Consider the following 17,468-nt stretch of genomic DNA (forward strand, 5'->3'; position numbering starts at 1 on the left):
GTCACTATCATACTTGCATCCACCATCGCCTCCGGCAGCGAGTTCCAGGCACCACTACCCTCTGTGTAAAAAACTTGCCTCACACATCTCATCTAAACTTTGTCCCTTGCACCTTAAACCAATGTCCCCTTGTAATTGACTCTTCCACCTGGGAAAAAGCTTCTGAATATCCACTCTGTCTATGCTCTCATAATTTTGTAGACTTCTATCAGGTCGCCCCCTCAACCTCCGTCATTTCAGTGAGAACAAACAGAGTTTATCCAACCCCTCCTCATAGCTAATGCCCTCCATACCCAGAAGCATCCTGGTAAACCTCTTCTGCATCCTCTCCAAAGCCTCCACGTCCTTCTGGTAGTGTGGCAACCAGAATTGAACACTATTCCAAGTGTGGCCAAACTAAGGTTCTATACAGCTGCAGCATGACTTGCCAATTTTTACACTCAACGCATTGGCCGATGAAGTCAAGCATGGCGTATGCCTTCTTAACTACCTTCTCCACCTGCGTTGCCACTTTCAGTGACATGTGGACCTGTACATCCAGATCCCTCTGCCTGTCAATACTCTTCACAATTCTGCCATTTCCTGTATATTTCGCATCTGTATTAGACCTTCCAAAATGCAGGACCTCACATTTGTCTGGATTAAACTCTATCTGCTATCTCTCCACCCAAGTCTCCAACTGATCTTTATCCTGCCCCTATACTCTGACAGTTCTCATCACTATCCAACCTTTGAGTCTTCCGCAAGGTTCAAGTTGGCAAAAGAGGAGAAAGAAAGGGAAAGAGAGAAATAAATGGACCGCAAAAGCTTGAGCTCAAATTACAAAGAGAGAAATAAGTCAGACAGCATGGAGTAACTAGAGAAAAGCAAAGGATGTAAAGGGAAGGGGCAGCATGGTGGCATAGTGGTTAGCACAGCTGTTTCACAGCGCCAGGGATCTGGGTACAATTCCCACCTTGTGTGGCTGTCTGTGTGGAGTTGCACGCTCTCCCCATGAATGCATGGGTTTCCTTTGGGTGACCTGGTTTCCTCCCACAGCACAAAGATGTCCAGGTTAGGTGGGGTTGCGGGGATGGGGCACTCTTTCAGAGGGTTGGTATAGTCACGATGGGCCGAATGGCCTCCTTATCATACAGCGTAGGGATTCTATGGGATTTGAGGAAAGAGAGTAGTTTGGATGAGGAATCCAGTCCCATTCTAAGCTTTGATATAACAAAACCTTTGCAGGTTGCCTACATTCGCTGAAGACAGGGTTGAGAGATACTTTAATTTGAAAAGATGGCTAACCAACTAAATGAGCAAAAGGACACATGGGATCTCATTTTGCAAGGTGTGTTGGTTAGGAAGGCAATGGACATGTATTCTTGTTTTCCAGAAGAACAATATTCAGATTATGAGATGATTAAAGTTATATTAATTAACACTTACAAACTTGCCACTAAAGCATATCAGTTGTAATTTCGGCCCTTAAAGGAAAGAGCATATGAAATGTTTGTAGAATTTGCTCGGGAAAACAAAATGCTGTGGGACTGATGGTTTTGAACACTGAAGTTAGAACTAAATTTTGAAAATGTGAAGGTGCTAGTGATACTGGAAGAATTTCAAAATAGCATCCCAACAGCTATTAGGTTAGAACTGGAAGAGCATAAGGTTTCTGAGGCACAGGAAGCTACAGTTCTGGCAGATTGGTATGATACATCACATAAACAGCTAAATTAAAATAGATCTCTACTTGTAAACTCACAGAGAAACTGGAGGAATGGCAAAGAGTCTAGATTAAGGAGAAAGCAGATAACACGATAGTCAAGAAAAATGGTAGTGTAGAGAATAAAAGGGGTGCCAATAAACAAGTACGCTTTGATTGCCATAAGACAAGACATTTCAAAGTCCATTGGGTTATCTTTACAAAGATAAACCATTGGCAGTAGCAGGAACACTTAAGGGATCCGTATAAATGGCTGTACCAGCAAAAGGAAACAAATTCTCTCAAAATCTACTGGAAAGGTTGATGTGTTAAGAACTGTCAACTTGATCTTTCCCTGATTATAGCTAACAGAAGTCAGGCTACTGGAGATGTTGTCTTGAAGAAGAGGTGTTCCCTTACTCTTCCAACAAAAAAAGTAAATAAATTAATATGTTTAGAGATACTGCGGCAGATCAACCATTGATAGTTTTGATGATATAATTTGCATTCTAGGTAGTTTATGATAAAAAAAGACGTTCATAGGAGATATTAATGGAATATCTAAACATGTTCCTTTGTGTATAGTCAATTAATGAAGTTGCTTAGTAAACTGAATTGTTGCAGTGGGAATTGTTCCTAGTTTACTTATGGAAGGGATAGATTTGTTATTGGGTAATGATTTGGCTAGTGGAGATAGTAACATGGTGACAACTGTATTGCAGCAGGTACTTGATCATGCTCATGTTACCAATTGCCTAAACAATGACTAGGGCCAATCAGGAGATGTTTAATGCCAATTATGAGTAATTCAAGGGAAAACTGATCATTGTGGAGAACTAACTCTTCCACATGAAAGATGGATTTACGAACGAAAAAGAATTGGTGAGAATACTTGTGTTGGTCACAGGAAACAAAACACTTGAATTAAGACGTTAAGTGTCTAAATGATAAACCCGTTGATGTAAATTCAAGAAAGGTAGATCTTCAGTTGAAACTCAATGAATTTCAAGAATCAGAAGTCTCGAGAAGAGGGCAGCACGGTGGCACAGTGGTTAGCACAGCTGCCTCACGGCGCCGAGGTCCCAGGTTCGATCCCGGCTCTGGGTCACTGTCCATGTGGAATTTGCACATTCTCCCCGTGTTCGCGTGGGTTTCACCCCCACAACCCAAAGATGTGCAGACGAGGTGGATATGCCACGCTAAATTGCCCCTTAATTGGAAAAAATGAATTGGGTTCTCTAAATTTAAAAAAAGAAGTCTCGAGAAGTATTACCTTGAACAGGACAAGGAATTACTGGTAAATCAGATAACTTGGTTGAAGACTGAATTAAAAACCGAGATTGATGAACTGTTAGATCTTCATTGTGAAAAGAGTAATGAGCTTAGAGTAAGAATTATGCCAACAGCTAGCGGAAAAGATGACAATTAGGCTGTATATTTAAGAAAAATATTCTTTGCCAAGTTAAGGGCTGAGAATAAGAGGAAGAAGGAACACAAGTGTCAAGCTATGATAATTCTATGATGTTTAAATCCTGCTGATCCTACGAGTTACATGTATTGACTATTATTTTGGTTAAACCGTTGTAAGTGTATAACACAATGTATGTAGTTATGAAACAAAATAAACATTTACCTATATAGTATGTAAAAAGCTATTTGTTAAAAGTTAAGATTTTAAGTAGTTCTTGCAAATAAATTGCAAAGCCATTGTAAATAAACCTTCACTGCAGTGAAGATTTATTTCCTCAAAGGGGAAGGCGCCATGAAATGTATTGATCTTTGTGACCCTGGATGCTAAATTAGATGTCTGTGGAGATTGTGACATTTAAGCTGCAGGTTGTTCCAATTCTTGTTACATTGGTACCTGCTTGAGTATTTGAATAGGTCCCCTTTTCATTTCAAGGGTGAGTACACAGCTATTTTTGAGATACACTGCCAACTAGACATCTCACAGACACAGGGACAAGAATAAGTCTTGTTAAATAGGTTGAATGGAGGGAGTAAGAGGGGGGCGGGATTCTCCAATAATGAGGCTATGTCCCCACGCTGGCGAGAAAAGCGGCACCAACCACTCCGGTATCAACGGTCCCCGATAATGGGGAATGCTCCCCTTCCTCGGGGGTTAGGTCGGTGCCAGAGTGGTCCCCGCAGCTCCAGCTGGCGCAGAATGGCTGGCGCGAGTTCGCGCATGCGCGCTACAGCCAGCGTATTTCCACGCATGCGTGTTACGGCCGCCATATTTCTGCACATGAGCGGGGATTCCCTTCCCCACACTGGCCCCTGAGCAATTTGGCGGAGCTCTACAGTCCCGGCGCGGAGTAAAATAGGCAGACTCACCTTTCAGGTTGCCCCGTGTGGGACCTGAGTAACCCACACCGACGGGACGCGGCCAAACTTGTCGGCCATTCGGCCCAGAGAATTGCCGGGAGGGCCGCTTTCAATGGCCCCTGACCGGAGCTGCAGAAATCCCGGCGTAGGGGAGTGGCGCCAACCACTCCGGGGTCGGGCCTCCCCAAAGATGGGGAATTCTCCCCACCGGAGCGGTTGGCACCAGAAGACTGGCGCACAAACCGGCGCCCCCGGCAGCGGGGCTGCCCGAAAGGCTTTCGCCGGTCGGCGCATGCGCCGGCAGTGATGTCAGTGGCCAGCTGCCGCTGACGTCACCACCGGCGCATGCGCGATGTGGGTTTCTCTTCCGCTTCCGCCATGGCGGAGGCCGTGGCGGCTGCGGAAGAGAAAGAGTGCACCCAGGGCACTGGCCCGGAGTCTGAGCGAGGGGCCCCGATCGCGGGCCTGGCCACCGTGGGGGCACCCCCCGGGGTCCGATCGCCCCCCGCCCCAACCCCCAGGACCCCGAGAGCCCGTTCGCGTCGCCGATCCCACCGCCACCAGAGGTGGTTCAAACCTTGGCAGCGGGAGAGGCCTCCCAGCGGTGGGACTTCGGCCCATCGCGGGCCGAAGAATCGCCGCAGGGGCCTCGCCGATCGGAATGGCGAGATTCCCACCGCCGCCACATCCCGGGTTGCGGAGAATCTCTGCCACGGCGGGGACCGGATTTTCGGCGGCCCCAGGCGATTCTCCGACCCTGCTGGGGGTCGGAGAATTTCGCCCGAGAATCGGGAAGTCGGGGCGACGTGGCGCGATTCCCGGGTCCCTAGGGGATTCTCCAACCCAGCGCGGGGGTTGGAGTGAATGAAAGAAAGAGCCACAGTTAGCAAACTGACTCCGCACTGTGGGTCACTGGGGCAAAGGTAAGCATCTTAAATCTTAACCGCTATCTACCTTAAGGAAAATGTTATTGGTCACTAATTTTGATCTCCTGTCTGACCAGAGATCGTAATATAAGTAAGAGTTTAAATGTCCCAAAGATTCTTTGAAAATGTACGCAGAGAATGTAAGTGTGTAAGACAGTTGGGTGAGTGAGGAAATGGTGTAGGGTGGGTGAGGTAAGTGTATGGGGGGGGGGGGGGTTAACGTGAGGTAAGTGTGTAAGTGGGTAGTGTTGCAGGAGGGTGAGATGGTAGGGTGGTAGGTGGGTAGGGTGATGGGGTTAGGTGAGGGGTTGGAGTTGGGTGGTGCAGGCTAGTCAGGTCAGCTCTGGGGTATATGGTTTTGAGGGGACAGTTGGGTGCTGAGGTCATTTCAAGTCAGGTTGGGGGGTCGGGAGTAGTCAGATGGTGGGGGATTGGATCAAGGGAACCAGGGTTGCCAGTGGATGTGAGGAAAATGGGGACGTTGTGATTGAAGTGCATGCACCTTTAATGAGGTTATATCTTAAAGTGCTGCTGTCATGAATATCACACTGACCACAGAATCAGATGAAGTAAAAGCTTTTAATTGAACCAAACTCATGACCTAAAGGTAGAAACCAGCACACATATGTAGCTATGCAGTTAGACAGTTAGGCCACCAGGTTCCGGATGGAAAAGCACTATAAATAAAGCCTGTATCATGTGATTATCATTCATGGATCCCTAAACCTATTGGGATAGAAACATAACAAATAGAATTATGAATAAGACTTAATTAGTTTAAAATATCCCAAACAACGAATGTAATACAAAGCATATGAATTGCACTGTTGCTTCACAGCACCAGGGTCACTGTCTGTGCAGAGTCTGCAACATTCTCCCTGTGCCTGCGTGGGTTTCCTCCTGGTGTTCCGGTTTCCTCCCACAAGTCCCGAAAGATGTGCTGTTAGATCATTTGAACATTCTGAATTTGCCCTCCGTGTACCCGAGCAGGCGCCGGAGTGTGGCGACGAGGGGATTTTCACATTAACTTCATTGCAGTGTTAATGTAAGCCTACTTGTGACAATAAAGATTATTATATTATTATGTAAAATGGCAGAGTCCAAAGCAGCCCACTGCAGGCGAGCACTATTTTAAAGAGAATAACCTACGCTGAAAAAGTAACAATTTTGTTTGAGCAACTTATCTGGAAAATCCCCACTAGGATGTAACTGAGAATTGTTTGACTACTCGGGGCCCTGGAGGTTACCTCCCTTAGTGAGAGCTGATCATTGTTCTGTCCAGGAAGATAGCTTTCCCTCTTTCCATGGCTTGGTCCTAAACAGACTAGTAAGATTAATTATCCAGGTCAGAAATCCTAAATCCTTCACACTGTCAATCGCCGTGACAGGATGTGATGTATTGTCCCATGACTTATATTCAGTCCACTGCAGCAGAGGGTATGAATCAGACATGTCTCCCTATCCTTCTTATTAGTATTTCTTGTAAATAGCTTTATCTTCAAATAAGGTTACTGGCTATTTCAGATGAAATTATTGCTGAATTCTTGTGGTGGAGAAATATAACCTTGCTATTAAAATAAGTTTGCTCATTTTCTCTGCCCTGAGATGACGTTCTCTGAGGTTAAGTTCTTTTCTTTCGCTGGGAGGGGTAATCAATTAGCATCTGGGAAATCTATTTTTATTTTACGTATCTTCCAAAATGTATGTTATAATATCTGCCCGCAAGCCACAAAAGGAATCACCTTTTTGCCAGAGGACATTTTATAAAGGTACAATGCCAATATTCCATGATCTGCCTATCAATTTCACAATTAGCTTTCCGGGTATGACATGACCCTCTCAGGATATACAGCACCAGGCTTGGAAGCAGCCAGTATGCAGAAAATGCTTCGGAAAAGCTAAGGGCGGGATTCTCCAATCCCGCAGCAGAGTGTCCACGCCGTCATGAATGCCGTCGCGTTTTACATGGCGTGAACGGGCCACTCCCACGTCTAATTCTGGCCCCTACATGGGGCCAGCAGGGCACTGGAACGATCCGCACCGCTCCAGCTGCACATCCCGGCGTGAATTGGGCTCTGCGGGATCAGCGCATGCGCAGCTGCGTCGGCGCCAATGAGGAAATGCGCATTGGCGCCGACACCAACGCACACATGTGCAATGGTCTCCTTCGTAGGAAAGGAGGTCGCCAGCAAAGAGGCCGGCCCTCCGATCGCTGGGTCCCAATCGCAGGCCAGGCCACATCGGAGGCCCCCCCCCCCCCCCCCCCTCCCCCCCGGGGTCGGACCCCTCTTCCCCCCCAAAAGGCCGCCTCCCAACCCTTACACGGTGAGGTCCCGCCAGCCCAGAGCAGGTTAGAACAACGCCGGCGGGACTCGGCTCTTTTCCTGTGGCCGTTCGGCCGGTAGGCAGGCCACGGAGCATGGCCCGCGGCTGGCGCCGTGCTAATCACATCGGTGCCGATGCCGCCAATTTTCCGCACTGCGGAGAATCGCGTGTCGGCGTCGGGGCGGCATGGCCCGTTCGCAGGGATTCTCCGGCCCAGCGCAGGGCTGGGAGAATCCCACCCTAAGTTTACTAGTTGCAGTTTCCTGAAAAGTTCATGTAAGATGTTATGGCGGTCGTGAAAAATGTCTTCAAGTCAGGTATAGACAGAAGCATCCAAATAATGGGAGTTGACATTTCAAGGAAATATCACACCTACGTCACACTTAAGATCAGTGTCCAAGTGCATATGGCAACTGGCAGCTGTAACGGCAGAGTCTCTCCCCCTCATTTGTTAGAACACCATGGGAGATTTTTCTTCATTGCAGGATTCAATGGAGTGTGTGGCAGCTTCAACGTAATATGCATCAGCCCCAAGTCTCAGAAACAGCCAGAGGCAGGTCAGCATCTCGGCCTCCACAGAAGCCACAGACGCTGCCCTGGTGAGAGCAGGGGCAAATTCGACAGCTCCCTTTGTATTAGTGCTCATACATTGTGGGGATAGGCATCTGTGTCTCAGGGCTTTCACAATCTGATAGCTACCATTAGACCAAGTGATGAATGCACTGACAGAAACAGGGCTCAGTACAATTTCATTACATACAATCTGCAGCACAGAAACAAGCCATGCGGCCAAACTAGACACAGTGAGAGCTTAACGCAGAGAGAGAGAGGGAGAGGCCCAGAGAGGGCTTAAAACGGTGCGAGGGGGAGAAGAGCTGAAAGCAGTGAGTGAGAGAGAGACCCTGGGATAATTAAAGTGGCAAGAGACACAGCGAGCGCTTAATGAGGTGAGAGAGAGACCCAGTGAGAGAGAGGGACATGGTGAGAGGGAGAGAGGAGAGAGCTGAAAGTGGTGAGAGAAAGAGAGATCCAGTGAGAGGGAAAGAGACCTACTGAGAGCTGAAAGCGGTGAGAGAGAGAGAGAGAGATAGAGGGAGAGACCCAGTTGATGTGCCATCAATGACCATGTGACGAATAGCGAACTACTTTGGCTTTATTGTGCGAGATGTAAAGCCTTCTGCAGCTTGGACCCAAGAATGAGGGCAGTGCAGGAGAGCGTACACTTTTATACAGAGTACTCATCAATGATGTTGAGGAAACACACGTTGTGGTCAGTGGAGGGGAGGGGCCCTTTGAAATCGATGCTAATGCACTCAAAATGGCGGGAGGCCTTCACCAAATGCGCTCTGTCTGGCCGGTAGAAGTGCGGTTTGCACTCCGCGCAGACCTGGCAGTCCCTGGTGACGGTCCTGACCTCCTCGATGGAGTAAGGCAGGTTGCGGACCTCGATAAAGTGGAAGAACCGGGTGACCCCAGGTGTCAGAGGTCGTTGTGGAGAGTCCAAAACCGGTCTACTTGTGCGCTGGCACACGTACCAAGGGACAGGGCATCTGGGGGCTCATTGAGCTTCGCCGGGCGATACAAGATCTCGTAGTTATAGGTGGAGAGTTCGATCCTCCACCTCAAGATCTTGTCGTTCTTAATCTTGCCCCGCTGTGTGTTACAGAACATGAAGGCAACCGACCGTTGATCAGTGAGGAGAGTGAATCGCCTGCCGGTCAGGTAATGCCTCCAATGTCGCACAGCTTCCACAATGGCTTGGGCTTCCTTTTCGACAGAGGTGTGCCGAATTTCATAGGCATGGAGGGTACGGGAGAAGAAAGCCATGGGTCTGCCCGCCTGGTTGAGGGTGGCAGCCAGAGCCATGTCCAATGCGTCGCGCTCCACCTAAAATGGGAGGGACTCTTCGACTGCGTGCATCGTGGCTATGGCAATGTCCGCCTTGATGTGGTTGAAGGCCCAGCAGGCCTCAGCCATCAGGGGGGAAATGATGGAAGTGATGAGTGAGCGGGCCTTGTCCGCATAATTAGGGACCCACTGGGCATAATATGAGAAGAATCCCAGGTATCGCTTCAGAGCCTTGGGACAGTGAGAGAGGGGAAATTCCAGGAGGGGGCGCATGCAGTCGGGGTTGGGCCCTAGGACTCCATTTTCCACAACGTAGCCAAGAATGGCTATGCGAATTGTGCGGAAAACGCATTTCTCCTTATTATAGGTAAGGTTAAGGAGTTTAACGGTTTGGAGGAATGTCTGGAGATTTGCGTCGTGGTCTTGCCGATCATGGCCGCAGATGGTGACATTATCCAGATACGGGAATGTGGCCCGCAGCCCGTAATGGTCAACCATTCGGTCCATCTCTCGCTGGAAGACCGAGACCCCATTGGTGACGCCGAAGGGAACCCTAAGGAAATGGTAGAGGCAGCCATCTGCTTCGAATGCAGTGTATTGGCGGTCCTCCGGGCGGATGGGGAGCTGGTGGTACGCGGATTTCAAGTCAACTGTGGAGAAGACTCGATACTGTGCAATCTGGTTGACCATGTCAGATATGCGGGGAAGGGGGTACGCATCGAGCTGCGTGTACCGGTTGATCGTCTGTAGTTGATGACTATCCGGTGCTTCTCCCCAGTTTTAACGACCACCACTTGAACTCTCCAGGGGCTGTTACTGGCCTCAATGATCCCCTCCCGCAGAAGCCGTTGGACTTCCGACCTGATAAAGGTCCTGTCTGTAGCCACCTAGGGCGGCAACGTCCCGATTCCAAAATGGACACTCACAAGGAGTGCAGGGAAAAACGGACAACACAGAGAACACAAGTAGGTGCAAGGTTTCCTGTGTATTAAGATTTGCAGAACCCAGACAGAACTGAAACCAAAATCCATTAACATATTAATGAGCTATCTCCAGGGACAAAAAGAAACATTGAAACAATCGGGACCAAGACAGATTCCCCGGTGCCAGTGGGAGCTAAAATAAAGGCAGGCCAACGACCACCTTGGGCCCGTCCAATGATCAGGGAACAACTCCAGTATTGGAGAAAATCGATAAGAACGGTTGGGACATGGTCCAATTAATTGGGACCATGTCCGGGGTCTGCCCAGAAGGACGCAAAACCCCTGGGGACTATAAGATAGAGTCCCCAAGTTCAGTTCGCTCTCTTGGCCTTGGCTCTCAGCGAGGAGAGACCTGCCTAACAGTTGCATCAACCAAGTAAGCCTAAGGTCAACGCACGCTACGAGATAGGCGCTCCTAGCTACTATTCCGTACCAGTTTGAAGCCAGCAGTATCAGAACCGGACAACGGCCATTGTTCCTCTGACCTGGTGGGCCACTCGAAGCTAAGTATAGGCTTTAGTAGCAGTTGCAGTTTAGTGAGTAGAGTTTATGCATGAGTAATAATTGACTGTGTGTGTAAATAAATGTGTATTGATTTCAAACTTACTAACTGGTGTATTGAGTTATTGATCAGTATTCGGCTTTGAACCCTGTGGTGGTATCAGAAAAATACCTGGCGACTCTAGAGCAAAGGTAATTAAAACAGAGCAAATTAAGGGAAAGCATAACGAGCAACATGTCGTGGGCACTGTACAGTCTGCTCCTCGTGGCAACGGGCTGACAGTTCGGGGTGAGATTTACAAAGAGCGAGGGTGGATCGACCTTAAGGGTCGTGAGGCCACAGAAGGTGAGGGGCGGGCAGGGGTCCGCCAAACTTTAGGGTGAGGCTCTGGAGGTGGCACTGGAAGTCGAGACCCAGTAATAGGGCAGCGCAGGGATGAGGGAGGACGTAGAGTCTGAAGTTACTGTACTCTATGCCCTGTACCGAGAGGGCCGCAACGCAGTACCCCCGGATCTGTGCTCCGAGATATCCTTCAAAGCAGGCTAGCCAGTGCTCGAATGTTGCTGTGGCGTTGGCTGCATGAGGGTTCAGCTCCAGACGATCCGGCTTGAGTAAGACGGTAATCTTCAAAATTCTAGCACAATAAATTGATGTACCATCAATGATCACGCGACAAATGGTGAACTATTGTGGCTTTATTGTGTTAGATGTAAAGCCTCCTGCAGCTTGATCCAAGAATGGGGATGCCGGCGTTGGACTGGGGTGAGCACAGTAAGAAGTCTTATAACACCAGGTTAAAGTCCAACATGTTTGTTTCAAACACTAGCTTTTGGAGCACTGCTCCTTCCTCAGGTGAATGAAGACTCTGGTTGAGACTTCCTCAAAATTCACGTGAGGAAGGAGCAGTGATCCGAAAGCTAGTGTTTGAAACAAACATGTTGGACTTTAACCTGCTGTTGTAAGACTTCTTACTGTGCCCAAGAATGGGGGCAGTGCAGGAGAGCGTACACTTTTATACAGAGCCTGCTGGGTGGAGCCAGCAGGCCTGGATTTACCATAATAACTGGAGTACAATGGCAGTGTACCATAATACATGTGATGTATGTTCAGTGGTTTACCACACCAGTGAGGGCTGAAAGCGGTGAGAGAGAGAGGCCTAGTGAGAGGGAGAGAGAGACACGTTCTGTGTGGAGTTTGCATGTTCTGCATGTCTTTGTGGGTTCCCTCCGAGTGCTCTGGTTTTGTCCAACATTCTAAAGATGTGCAGGTTGGGTGGAATGGCCATACTAAATTACCTAATAGTGTCCAAAATATGTTAGGTTAACTGGAGTTACAGGGTTTCAGGGGTAGTTTGGGGGAGTGGGCCTAGGTACAGTGCTCTTTCGGAGGGTCAATGTTGACTCAATGGGCTGAATGGCTTCCTTCTGCACTGTAGGTATTCCATGGATAATTACCAAAGTTGATGAAAGCGAACTGGATATGTATTTTTGTTGATCTAAATTAGGTGACAAATATAGATTTTTGGCCGAAACCAACAGCGATGGAACGTCTGGGTAAAAGATCTGTAAATTTGCCTTGACTACTTAAAGCTACTTTTCCAACCAAATTTGATGCTTGGGCATTCTGTGCTTGTTTTGACCGGGCTAGGGAAGAAGATGTCAGTCTTCTAAATATTCATGTGCGCGCCAGCCAGTCGATAGATGAGAGAGAGCAGCTTTTGCAAAGACCAGTGTACAAAACGGGCCTATGTGCGCCTTGGCCGCACGTTCCCAGCTGACACCTCTAATACAACGTGAATCGTGTTGAATAGTCATGTGTTTCTCTGCACTGTGAGCACCATGAAACACACGACTAAACGCGATCAATATTGGACTTTATTCCCAATTAGTTGAATCGAGCTCTATGTTCTCCTGCCGGAGCCGAATTGCAACTGATTTGTGATCTCCTGTAGGGCAAACTGGTATGCAATTAAATGTTCCATGCCATGCAAACTTATGCCGGCTGTGGAATATGAGGGATTCATAGGGAATCCCGCTACAGGGCCACCATATTGAATGGGCGACCTGATAGCGAGGTCCTGCGGTCAACCACCAACCCCCCGCTCAGCACCAGAATTGGCCCTGAACCCCCCGCCCCCCCCCCCCCCCCCCCCGGCCCCCCATCTCCGAGTTGCCTAGGTGCCACCCGACCCCCAAGTACGGGGAGTGGCCCCGCCTGATCCCCCCCCCCCCCCCCCCATGGACCCCTGTACTCGGGAGACTCCCCACAGGGGACCCCTGCCATATTGCAACTGCTAGCCAAGCGCAGGGCAAAGCATGAAAGAGAACTTGTTCCAATGGTAATGGAAAGCAGAGGTATCGCAAGGCTGGAAAGCTGTACAGCATTTATACCACGAGCAGTCACTCAAATGACAGACTTTTGTGCAAAGGTATTTAAAAGTCAACAGTACATCAACATGTGTATCAATACAGTTGTAGAGATACATGTAAGGGCAAATTCAGTGAGGTGCCTCTAACTGAGAGAACACTTCAATTGAAAGCCTCCTCTGCTGGTTAGGGACAATGAATGGAAGGCAATGTCCAATGCAAGTGCTTCAAGTTGCCAACTGTTGTGTGAGAGATTTCAACAAGCTAATGCAATTGAGCAAGGATTGTTTTTTTCAATGCAAAGTTAGACTGGAAGGATGTTTTTCAAGTTGAGATGACCAAGAAACTTGATCAGTTATTGAATAGGTGCAGCAACATTTTCAAGGACAGTTATGAAGGCAAAGTTGAATCGGAAGTACAGAACTTTGTGCAAGTTGGTACTTGAAAAAAAGACAGACCATTGGGAAACTTAATGTCATCCAAAACTCTGCTGCCTGTTTCCTTTCTCAAACCGAATCTCATTGATCTATCGGCACTGTGCTCACTGACCAGCATGAGGAAATGGTCCAGCAATGCTTCAAGATTCAAATTCTCATCCTTGTTTTCAAAACCCATCATGACCTGCCTACCTACTGTTGGTAGAAATCTCAACTCTGAGTCATGACGGTTCTAGGTTCAAGTCCCACACAGGGCTTGAACGCAATACTCAAGGCTGACCAACCAATGCAATACTGAGGCAATGCTGCACTGTCAGAGGTGCTGACTTGCAGGTTAAATGCTTAACATCAGCCTGGCACAGTCATATTCATTGAATCTAATCTTGTAATAGTCCGTAGCTTCCTCAGAGTGGCAATCTCCGGTAGATTATCACTCTTGAAAGATTTATCCACACTTTCATTGCAAAGCCTCTGTCCTGACCAACCTTTCTCACTCAGGCTGGGTGAGATGGTGAGATAGGCGAGCAAAGCACATCCGCAGATGCATCAATGCTGCCCTAAAGAGAGTGCTTAAAGATAGGGACAATTAAAAGATAGGTGGTTCAGGTAAGGGTGTCAATGGGGTGGGGGTGGAGTGGGGTGGGGGCTGTCAGGTCGAACCAGAGGGAGGTCAGAGTTCAGACTGGCTGGTGGGGATGTGTGGAGAAGGTGTTTGGGTGGGAATGGATAGGGTGGGGGGGGGGGGGGAGGGGGGGAGGCGGTCTGGTTTGGACCGAAGAGACAGGAGAAGGAGGAGATTCAAACTGGAGGGGGGGGTGGATTGGGTTGGAACGGAAGGAATATATCACACGGGTGGCCACCTTGGACGAGAGGGAGGGCGTGGCCGGGCCAGAGGGAGAGGGTCAGTCGGCGAGACAGGGGATGGTCAGATTGGGCCGGACCGGAGGACGGGTCAGACCGGAAAGGGAATTGGATCAGAGGGGATGGGAAAGTCTGGGAGGGGAGTCGGATTAAAGGGTGGGGTGGGGGGTCAGGTCAAGTGGTGGGCGTTTGGGATGGTGTGATGGGTCTCCAGGGGGTGGGGGTGTGGAGGTTCCTGTGTGTAGAGTGTCGCCCATGCGAGGCTGGATCTGGATTTTTTAAATGGTTACTCTGGAGCTAAAAATATTTTTTTCTTTCTAACTATTTCAGGGCAAGTATCCCAAGTTAATAATTTAAATCACTTCCACTGAATGGTTCTCAGCCCAGTGCAATTAACCCTGACAACATTTCTGCAATTGTACTGAAACAGCCAAACTGTTCTAGACCAGAGAAAACACAAACATCTACCGACCATGTTGAAAATGCCCACAAAAAGCAAGTCAATTACTGTCCTATCAGTCTACTCTCGATCTTGAGTACGGAAGGTGTCCATCTTATCGAGCAGCACTTACACAACAATAACCTGTTCTCTGATGCTCAGTTTGGGTTCTGCCAAGTCTACCCGTCTCCTAATCCTATTGCAACCTTGGTTTAAACATGGACAAAAGAGCTGAATGTCAGAGGTGAGGTGAGAGTGGCTGCCCTTGACACCAAGGCAGCATTTGATAGAGTGTGGCATTAAGGAGCCCTTGCTCAACTGGAGTCAATGGTAATTAGGAGGAAACCTTCCAATTGGTTGAAGTCATATGTAGCACAAAGGAAGATGGTCGTGGTTTGGAGGCCGATCATTTCAGCCCCAGGATATCGCTGCAGGAGTTCCGCAGGGTAGTGTCCCAGGCTCGACCATGATCAGCAGCTTCATCAAAGACCTTCCCCCATCATAAGGTGAGAAGTGTCAATTTTCAGTCATCATGTGAACAATGTTCAGTGCCAATTACCACTCATCAGATGCTGAAGCAGTCCATGTGCAGCGAGACCTGGGCAACATTCAAGCAATAATATTGGTGCCACACAAGTTCTGGGCAATGATCATCTCCAACAAGAGAATATCCAACCAGCTCCCCATGGTATTCACTGGCATTGACATCTGGTGCTGGTTTAGCACACTGGGCTAAATTGCTGGCTTTTAACGCAGGCCAGCAGCACGGTTCAATTCCTGTACCAGCCTCCCCGAACAGGCGCCGGAATGTGGCGACTAGGGGCTTTTCACAGTAACTTCATTGAAGCCTACTCGTGACAATAAGCGATTTTCATTTTCATTTTCATCACTGAATCCCCATTAGCAAAACCCTCGGGATAGAATTGACCATAAAAGAGCGGAGAGACAGGGGTGAGCCTTCATTTGAGGAGCGCGGAGTGTGCTTTCTTTTTTACAGCGAGAGCAGTAACCAGGGGGCTGTTTGCAGTTTCAGTGCGTGGGAGGAGCTGAACAGGAGCGGCCGAATTGCGCTCTGGGAAGGTGAGGAGACTTCATAAAAGAGCGGAGAGACAGTGGTGAGACTTCATTTCAGGAGTGGGGAGTGTGCTTAACCAGGAGAGCAGTAACCAGGAGGCTGTTTGCAGTTTCAGTGCGTGGGAGGAGCTGAACGGGAGCGGTAAGCTTACCTATTTTTTAAAAACTTCGCTTTAGTGGGAGCGGCCGAATTGCGCTCTGGGAAGGTGAGTGAACTGATATATTTGGGCAGCGGCTAAACCCGAGACATTACACGTGTAGTGTCTCCCACCCGCCCTCCTCCTCTAATCAAAAAAAAAAAGACTGTTGATAAGGAGCAGCGGACTTCAGATTCTCGGCGGGAGTAGTGGTGAGGGGTCGTTGGGAAGGTAAGTTTACCTCTTTAAAACTTTAAAAACTTACCTGGAAGGGTGACATCACAGCAAAGCAGTGACCTGATTGGCTGGCAAGAAAAGTGCTCCAGTTAACAGCAGCTGGGAGGAATTTAACTCTTCCTGTGTTGGTGAGTATTGTGATTGGTAAGTAAAGTCTTTTTTTCCTGTCACTTATTAATTCTTTGATAGTATAGTTTGTAGTCAGTTAAGGTAAAGGCTAAAAATGGCAGGAGATCCCAGACCCGTGTTATGCTCCTCGTCCTCAATGTGGGAGGTCAGGGACGCAGCCGATGCCCCTGACTTCTTCATGTGCGCGAAGTGTGTCCAGCTGCAGCTCCTGTTCGACCGCATGACGGCTCTGGAGCTGCGGGTGGACTCACTTTGGAGCATCCGCGATGCTGAGGAGGTCGTGGATAGCACGTTCAGTGAGTTGGTCACACCGCAGGTTAGGATTGCTGAGGGAGATAGGGAATGGGTGAACAAAAGGCAGAGAAAGAGCAGGAAGGCAGTGCAGGTGTCCCCTGCGGTCATCTCCGTCCAAAACACGTATACTGTTTTGGATACTGTTGGGGGAGATGACTCATCAGGGGAAGGCAGTAGTAGCCAGGCTCGTGGCACCGTGGCTGGCTCTGCTGCACAGAAGGGCGGGAAAAAGACTGGCAGGGCTATAGTCATAGGGGATTCAATTGTAAGGGGAGTAGACAGGCGTTTCTGTGGTCGAAAACGAGACTCCCGAATGGTATGTTGCCACCCGGATGCTCGGGTCAGGGATGTCTCCGATCGGCTGCAGGACACACTGAAGGGGGAGGGTGAACAGCCAGTTGTCGTGGTGCATATAGGCACCAACGATATAGGTAAAAAAAGGGATGAGGTCCGACAATCAGAATTTAGGGAGTTAGGAGATAAATTAAAAAGTAGCACCTCAAAGGTAGTAATCTCAGGATTGCTACCAGTGCCACGGGACAGTCAGAGTAGAAACTCAGGAATAGTCAGAATGGATATGTGGGTTGAGAGATGGTGCAGGAGGGAGGGGTTCAGATTTTTGGGACATTGGAACCGGTTCTGGGGGCGGTGGGACCAATACAAACTGGATGGTCTACACCTGGGCAGGACTGGAACCAATGTCCTAGGGGGTGCTTTTGCTAATACTGTTGGGGAGGTTTTAAACTAATGTGGCAGGGGGATGGGAACCAGATTAGGAAGTTAGAGGTCAGTAAAGAAGCAGCAACTAACACCAGTAAGGTACGAGATAATAAACTCAATGTGACTAGGGGGAAGAGTAGACAGGGAAGAGATGATGAACGCAAAGGGACAGGTGGTC

Source organism: Scyliorhinus canicula, chromosome 10, assembly GCF_902713615.1.
Source record: "Scyliorhinus canicula chromosome 10, sScyCan1.1, whole genome shotgun sequence".
Lineage (NCBI taxonomy): Eukaryota > Metazoa > Chordata > Chondrichthyes > Carcharhiniformes > Scyliorhinidae > Scyliorhinus > Scyliorhinus canicula.